This window comes from Cibotium barometz, chromosome 12, assembly GCF_041138505.1.
Source record: "Cibotium barometz isolate CiBa-2024 chromosome 12, ASM4113850v1, whole genome shotgun sequence".
Lineage (NCBI taxonomy): Eukaryota > Viridiplantae > Streptophyta > Polypodiopsida > Cyatheales > Cibotiaceae > Cibotium > Cibotium barometz.
Window position 1 is genome coordinate 3,598,109 of NC_141057.1, and position 9,052 is coordinate 3,607,160.

The 9,052-nt window shown below is 40.6% G+C and overlaps 2 long non-coding RNA genes across 2 annotated transcripts; both read left to right on the forward strand.

Annotated features, from left to right (window-relative positions):
* Positions 1-960: 960 nt before the first annotated feature.
* On the forward strand, positions 961-2,253 carry LOC147632961 (uncharacterized). Its single transcript, XR_015267032.1, has 3 exons — positions 961-1,039; positions 1,763-2,018; positions 2,162-2,253. It is a non-coding gene; the product is annotated as an uncharacterized LOC147632961 (long non-coding RNA).
* A 9-nt stretch (positions 2,254-2,262) lies between these two features.
* On the forward strand, positions 2,263-3,756 carry LOC147632962 (uncharacterized). The gene is made up of 3 exons (XR_015267033.1): positions 2,263-2,907; positions 3,157-3,183; positions 3,331-3,756. It is a non-coding gene; the product is annotated as an uncharacterized LOC147632962 (long non-coding RNA).
* Positions 3,757-9,052: the final 5,296 nt, after the last annotated feature.

The window sequence follows — 9,052 nt, forward strand, 5'->3', positions numbered from 1 at the left end:
CCTTTCAATCCTGTGGACAAACGAACTGCGATTACTTATCTGTCACCTGATGGAAAAATGCACCGTGCCACAAAGGGAGCACCGGAACACATTCTAGAACTAGCACAATAAAAATGAAATAAATAACCAGGTGCATACAATCATTGATCAGTATGCTGAAAGGGGTTTGCGTGCCCTGGCTGTTGCTTACCAGGTGAAAATCATGCGGTTAAATTACAAACTTTTTGATTCTTTATCTATGGAATATAATATATGTCTAATTTCCATCTCATTCTTTCCCAGGAAGTTCCCGAGGGTACTAAGGAGAGTGAAGGAGGACCATGGGAATTCTATGGCTTGCTTTCTCTGTTTGACCCACCACGCATGGACAACGGAGAGACAGCTCTGCCTTTGCCTGGAGCGCTTCTGCCATCATTGATGTTGTGGCTGATTTGCTTGAGCCAAGCGATCTCAGCTTGTCAGAGAAATCCGACCCCCTTCTCGAGTCGATCAAGCAGTAGGAAGTGAATGGGGTCTTCTTGGGCCCTTTAATTTGCCCAAGCCTAATCAAGGTGATTAAGGAATAGCCAAATGGGGGGTTGCCATGTGGACTGAAATGTTGGGTTTTTAAGAGAGGTGTAAGAGTGGTCAAAGGGTGCACTTTTTCTCCAAAAAGGGGAGGGGGGCAATTTTACAATTTTCGGACCTCCATAACTTCTACATACAAGCTCCGATTTGAGCGGAGATTATAGATGCGTGATCTACGCATCAAGAGCTTTCCATAGATATGTTACATGATATGGTTTTATCTGCTAGATTTTAAATTCCATTTTCCCCCCAAAATTCAAATTCGAATAAAGTAGCCGTTTTGAAGCTTCTAATTAGAAAACGTTTCTTCTTAAGAGAAAAGGTTTGACTCCCTTAAACTGCCAAATAAAAGGGCCCAAGAAGCCTTCCATTGAGGTCCTAATGCAACGTGAAAAAACGAGAAGGTAATGCCGACCTGTAACAGTAATGCTATACACATCGGCTGCAACATGATCCTACTCATCATTCAAAGGTAAAAACCCTCTCTACTAGGGTCCTTTTGTTGTGTTTTTTCTTTAATACATCATGTCTTGTGTGTACCACAAGGAGGAGCAATCTGGCTTGACCAAAGTCAGCATGCCTTCAACTCCCAGGTTTAAGAGGAGGGATCCAAGGGCTTTCATAGGGTGGTCTGCGAGCAAGACCCATTGAGAGTAAGGGGGGTATGTTGAATAAGAGTGAGAATGAGTAGCAGAGGGGACTGGCCAACCGACCTCGCTGGTTGGGCTGCAACAATTGTAGCCAACCAATCTGGTTTGGGGAATGAGGAAGCCAGGCAGCCCATTCCCTTCTACTTGCCAACCTCAAAGGAGCTGCCTTGTGCCCAGATTTGTCTTCCATGTTTAGAGGCTTTATTAATTTGTAATAAGAACAATATCCACATGTCCAGATTATTATGCTACATGCCATGAAACCCATTCAACATCTGGGCCCATGTTATTGGTGGAAAATGGTTCACACAAAGAACTTTACAGATGTGCTGATAAGGTTACATTCTTTAAAAAAAAATTTTGATGGCCAGAAACCCACTGAAAAGTAGTGTATTGAAGGCTTAGTTGTATAATAAGACCAGAACCATTCAAGAATCATTTGCACCTAGAAGAGAGGTTTTTGGGAAAATAACCTTGTATGTGTTAAACTCCTGTAACATTTTAGATGTGTGACTTGTGTTTGTTAACTCATGTTTTGCATGCAGGTTGTGTCGGAGGTGGTGACTCCATCCTAAAGGAGTTGATTGAACTATGTGAAACTGGGATACAGGGTCAGTCGTCATCACATTCACAAATTGACCTCATCAACATGTATAATCTTTTGACAATCTTTATTGCAGCATGACATGAGGCTTGCAGGGCATGTTGGAAATAGAGGTGCTAACATTGGGCAAAACAGCTCTAAGCTTGACCAAAAAGGGACCTCTCATCAAGATCAAAGGTCAGCACCTAATCCAACAGGTAAAATCATGGAAGATTTTTCAAGCCCTCCCAACCTTTGAATAGCTTCTAGTAAATGTTTTTTTCTTTGAAATTTTTTAATAGTATGTATAACTGTGATGCAATCAATAGTATGTAAAGGCTCAATGATGTGCCACTATCAGCAAGTATGCTCCTTGCTTACTGCACAGAAAGAAAGGAACTGTGGGAGATGCTTTTAACGATGTTCATCCAACAACTGTGACTTCTTTTTGTGCATATTTGAACCTTGTAATTTGCAGTCTTCAATTTTTTTTGAAAAATTCTCAACGATTCATTTTCGTGATTAGATTGGATATGTTGTAGGTGGGAACCTCCACCATCAGGCCATGTCAATGCATCTGACATTCCAACAAACACAAGCCGCGCTAGCCAAGCCCAACGAAGAGGCAAATTATAGACAAGGGATTTTGATTGTGATATACTGATCACATGAGTACTTTTGGGCACCATTTTGGTCCTAAGACAGATCTTTGAATGCCCCATGTTGATAAAGAAGGTGGGATTTGGTTTGTTGCTGTAGATCAATAGTAGGCATGTCTCTCGATGGCTTGTTTTAATCAACATTAAATATGCTGGTATTGATTTGTTCATGGTTAAGGGTCTCATTATATAAAAGAGTATGTTTATGATGGTGGAACATGGACGTTGGATGGTTTGTGTAGGCCAAGCCTATTGCCAACAGTGGGCATCATTTTACGGAGCATGAAAGGCATGACGAAGGGGGCACTTTTGCTCGAGCAAGGTCCAGTCCTACTCCTCTGAATGCCTATGTGGACAGAGTTGCCTAGTACTCAATCCCCTCCTTGGTGTGAAGATGACAAAGATGGGCACTACATGCTTCAGCTTGGAGAAAATATTACTTCCCACTGTAATGAGACTTGCTAATCCTACACCACATCTTGGCTTACAGCTTGGCAGCTTGATTCACTTGTACATAAGCTCATATGTGGTTTGATTTACCATGCATTTCGCTCATTCACTAAAGGGTTTTTCATGTTGGCTTGACCTTGAAGTTGAGTTGTATTCTCGCTTATGCTTTTATTAATTCCTCTCTAGTTTATGAGTTTTTCTGACCTCTAAATTTCATGTGGCGTTTTTCTGTGCTTTGGACATGCAGACAAAATTCTTAGCAGGATGGGGAAAGGTATGTTACTTCCTTTTTCTAAGCTTACAGCTACCATCTTTTCTACCTTGTCTTTTTCTAAGCTTACACCTGCCATCTTTTCTGCCTTGTCTTTTTCTAAGCTTACACCTGCCATCTTTTCTGCCTTGTTTTTTGACACATGGAAAGATGGAGTCTGTCTCCTACATTGTTTTGGATACATTTTTGTCTACCTATAGACTGTAAGCCATTGTGTGGATAACTCAATCAAGCTATGGACATGATGGATGCTAAATGCCCTTAGCCTCCAGCATGACAAGAGCGTTGATAACTTTCTTCACATTCGGCACAACATGACCACAGTCATGAAAGCTCATTACCATTGATCTCTTACAGAGTTTAACATGCAGTACCAGCTATGAATGAACATTTAAATCGTGTTAGCATGGTTGCTTCCACCTTCATTAAGAAAACCTCACTTAATTGGGCACCCCACCTTTCATTCACTCGCATAACCTATCTAGAGGATAAGCTAATAAGCATTCTCTAGACAGAGATACAATGGATTCACTATATAATTTCCTAGATCAAATAAGGATATCTATGAAAAGTGCAAACTAGAAAAAATGAAACAGTTTCCTAGATAGGCTCTCGATAGGCTACCTAGAAAATACAATGCATGGATTTCTCTACATAGATAAATTTACATATATAGGAAAATTTTTTCTATGTAAGCAAATTTTTCTATATAGAGAAAATCTTCCTACATAGGAGATTTTTTCCTTGTAGGAAAATATTTTATATAGAAATTTTTAACTATAGAAATAAATTTTCCTATATAGAAAAATCCATGCATTGTATTTCCTAGTTAGCTATTCAGGAAAGTGTTTTATTTTCTCTAGTTTGCACTTTTCTTAGATATGTTCATTTATATCTAGGAAATTATCTAGTGAATGGTTTTTTTAAACTATATAGAGAATGAACAAAAGTGCCTTGTATTCCTATGCTCTCTAATGTGACAGAAACAACGCTGTCTCATGTGACCACGTCTGCCCCAATGCCAATAGACAATATCTCTGCAAGTATGAGTACAAGACCCACCTCTAGCATGAGTAGTCTCAACCACTATAAGCTCATCCGTACCATGAACACTGGCAACATCACGGTGGGTATGCTCCAAAGCCATGATTGCACAACATGCCATGGGCAAGACAAGTAAATACACACAAATTGTGAAAGTAAATGGATGTAGAATACCTAATGCAATCCAGACAAAAAATAGATGCCAGCCAAGGCAAGCTTGTAAGTCAACGCAGCAAAACAATCTGCCACTGGCACTACACCTGTGCTCTAGCACTAAACCTGTGCTCAACTGGCAAGTCAAATGGCTAAAAATTGCATCAAATCCTGCTACCAAAACTATAGCACAAGCTAGCTGTAACTAATGCCAAACCTCTGTAGAGCAATGAATGCTCTAGATGCCACAAATCTCCCACTCGAGAGCAAGCGTAGCCAAAACGGAAAGCAAAATGGCTCTCAGTAGAGCTCAACCAAGTCTCAACACATCAATTCACTGTGGAGAATGGAATGCAATTGACAATCGTGACCAGACTATACATGAGTCCTCTAAGGTGCTTGCAGGATTGCTCTAGTACCTAATCCACTCTCAGGTGCTTTACCAAGACACTCAAACCGACAGAGCTTCAAGAAACCTTACTTGACCCTCACTATGGCTGCAAAAAACCAGCTGACAAAAGTACATAACAACAATGGACATAAGGGCTATCCACAAGGCCGTATGGAGTAAGCACTCCGTGTACAAACAGCAAAGCCCAACTGTCAACAACAATGCCAAACACAACAGAAAGCAACCAATGCAAAAAAGGCAATCACTATCAATCCTCAAGTGACCAAACGAAGCACATGTAAAGAGCATCAAATGTAAAGCATGTACTGAGCATACACATCTCCCACCTGAGAGAAAATCTCACAAGCATAAAGAAGCCAAAACGTGGCAACAACAGCCGACCCAAAGTCATTGTCATTGTCAATGCATAACTATATGGCAAGAAAAGTCAAAATAATTGTCTCTGCTCACAGGGCAAAACCAAATGCAGCCCCACTGCTCTAGGCCAACACAAAGGGCAACCAAGAGCATACATTGTCGCCGAACACTGCAACACCTGTGGACTATGGCAAACGCAACCAGAATGGGACGCCAAAAGTAAATGCCAGCACCTGCGCTCGTAGAAGACAAGAAAAAGAGAGTGGTCACACCAACGATATGCTCAACTCACTGAACGAGAAGCCAATGAAGTAAAGACTACATAACTGACAAGAGAGCACTTGTGTCATAAAAGATGCCTATCACCCATAACCCGTAAGTGTTGTAAAATGCTGTAAGATGCCACTTGCTCACTAATGACCTGCTCAACACTCACGAAGAGCATGCTCACCACAAAAAAACATACATAGAGCACTAGCGGCTCACAATGTCTGCCACACTGCGAATAGTACCTGTAAGCGGCAAGAACCTATTGCACAAATAACGTGTGGGAGCAAGAGGGGAGCTAAGAAAGCTCAACCTATGTTAAATACTACCAAATCTACAATCCCGATACATAACTAGAGCCAACATGCTCACACTGCCTGCACCTGTGAATAGCACCTGTGCAAGGCAACCTGTGCATAATCACCTGCAACCTATAAAGAGCAGGGATGGGGAAGCTCAAATAAAAGAGCTATGGCAGCCCTCAAACAAGAGGCATCAACTACTTAGAGTGCGGTTCCTGTGTTTGTTTGGCATAAACACAATGCTCACAAAACTCAAAATCTTGAAATGAAAAACCAGGAAAATAACCGGAACGAGATAAGATCTCCATTCCTTTCTTAGACATATGTCCCAGCCTGCGATGCCACAGTGAAACACTTGGCTGCTCAGTCACATTAATTACATGATGCTTGACTCCCGAAACATGCAACATATACAAGTTGCCAGACTTGATGCCATGTGCCACAGTCATTGATCCCTTGGAAATCTTCCACGCATTATTTCCAAAAATCGTGACATATCTTGCATCATCCAGAATACTCGTACTGATCAAGCTCTTGGTAATCGATGGTATATGCCTGACGTTCTTAAGCATAAACAAAGTGCCATTCTGAAATTTCAACTGCACATCTCCAACACCCAAGATCTCGCATGTTTGCTCATTGTCAAGCCTTACATGATCTTGAGTGGCCACATATGACGTAAACCACTCTCTGTGAGGAGAAACATGGAGTGATGCCCCTGAGTCAATGATCCAATCACTGAGTGCATATCCATCTGCTACAGTCAAGAAAATGAAATGTAGAGTACTCGTGAAGTAGATGTCACCGCATGCTTTGCCATTAGCATTACTGTCCTCTGTGTGACAGGCTCTGTGACATTGATTTCCCCTAGGGATCTTCACCGAAGACTCCTTCTTCTCATCATGCTCAAAACTCTTCTCTTGGCCTTTTTTCGTTGTAGGCACTCACAAAAGATGATGTAGTAATTACCCTCTAACAGTAAGCAATGGCGGATCTCCTCAGCACAAGCTGCTCCCAATCCACCAAAAATGTCAACAATATAATCCTCCTCTTGCGTGAATGTCGCCAGCAAACTATAGCCAAATAAAAGAAAAATCAATGAAATCATACAACTTTTTATAGATTGCATAATCTACTAATAGAAAATAAGAAAATTTAAATACTATTACACATGCCTGAAAAAATCGTTGGAGTGCTCTGCTCCTCCTCTGACAAGCACCCCATCCACTCAAGTGAAACTTGTAGCAACACGAGCATGACCCTTTGATATAAAACTCTGCACTGTAGGGAACATGACAGAAGAAACCTCTGCACCTGCCTCTCTATCATAGTGGGGAACGGGCATGTTCTTTCGATTCAACAAGCCAATGGTAAGATCTGTGACCTACAAACTTAAATTTATTAAACAACATACTTATGTCTAATTTTAGAAATTTATTTAAATATTTTTGTCCGTTGGCGTGCGAATGGTAAGGTGCTGAGCGGCGATCAATTACTCAAGGAGGTATTGAGTTACTTCGTTGATCAAATGTTTCCCCTAGTTGCTCACAATTTCAATGGGTAAACCATATCTGGTGTAAAGACATATTCATAAAGAAATTGTGTCGTGGTTTGGGCATCATTTTTTATCGTAGCTTTTGCTTCAACCCATTTTGTCAAATAGTCCATGGCAACAATTATATACTCATCATGAGTTCCTCTACATGGTGGTTTAATCGGTCTTACAAAATCTATCCCCCATTTGGCAAAAGCCCTAGTACTCATCATGGGCCATAATGGCATATTATCGTACATCATTGGGGTTTTAGATCGCTGACATTGATCACACCGCTTGACTTTCTCTTGCGCATCATGGTACAAAGTTGGCCTCAATAGACCTGACCATATGATATTCCTTGTTGTCATTTCTCTGGAGAAGTGTCCACTATACCAACTCCTTCATGTGCTTGGCTTAAGATAGGAATATATTTGTTCTCGCATATCCATAAATGCAAGCTCCCATCCAAACTCTTTTGTAAAGCTATTCTCCCAAAAAGTGTAGGAGTTAGCATCTACTTTTAGAGTTTTGCGGCGATGCTTTGTTATTGAATCATTGATAACACCAGTCTTTAGGTACTCCACAATGCTGGCACTCCATTTGGGAATGGTGTTAACATGGTAGAGAGTTGCATAAGGGTTGGGTTTTGTGATTTTGCATCTTTCACAAGCATTTGCGAACATTGCCACATCCTCTCTAAGAGTGGGCCAATATCCTGGACAAGATATTCTTTTAACCATGCCCTCTATAGATAAATGAAAACCACATGAGCTGACCTGAGCTTCATTCATTATCTCGTAGTACTCCTCGAGAAAAACCACTAATCTCATTATCTTATGATTCCCTAGGAATACAATTGTCTAAAGAGAAGCTGAAAACATCCACATGCCTCAAGAAACTCCATATTTTCTTGCAAACTATCTTCCACTTCCCTCAATGATCCCATCATAAGAAGACGAACAACCCATTCACTCCATTTGGGAACCATCTCAACTCTGAATAGAGATGCATCTGGCAAATTGTCATAAGCCCCTGAAGACTCTTCCCCTGATGTAATTTTAGAAAGATGATTTGCTTGTTGATAAGTAGATCTCTTCTTTACGACAACAGTGAAATCAAACTCAAGGAGATGATCCGCTCGTTGATGAGTAGATCCCTTCTTTACGGCGATAGTGAAATCAAACTCAAGGAGAATGATAAACCATTGCACAATACGTCTTGTGGAACATGGTTTTTTCACAAGGTATAGGAGGGCTTGGTGATCTACAAAGAAAACAAATTGAGTTGCAAGGAGATAATGCCGATATTTCTTTACCGCATATATCATTGAAAGTCCCTCCCTTTCAGTTGTTGTATAGTTCTTTTTAGCTACATTTAACTGCCGGCTAGCATATGAGATAGGAAAATCCATGTTCTTATTACCTGGCTAAGCTGAAATGCAACCTATGGCAAAAGTTGATGCATCTATATACACATGAAATAGTTTATTCCAATCCGTGCCCATAAAATAGGTGCCGTGATCAAAGCCTTTTTAAGTTTTTCAAAAGATACTTCACATTCTGGTGTCCATTCAAAAACAATCAAAAGAGCATACATAGGTCTTGCTACCTCAGCGTACATATAAATGAAACGCTAGTAATAGACACAATGGCCCATGAAAATCTATATGCCCTAAGGGTTTAAAGATCTAGGCAAATCAACAATTATGCTTTTTTTATCTAAATCCTTGGAAATGCCATTTTTGGACACTATATGCCCCAAAATCTTTCCTTGGCATACCATGAATTTTCATTTCTCTGG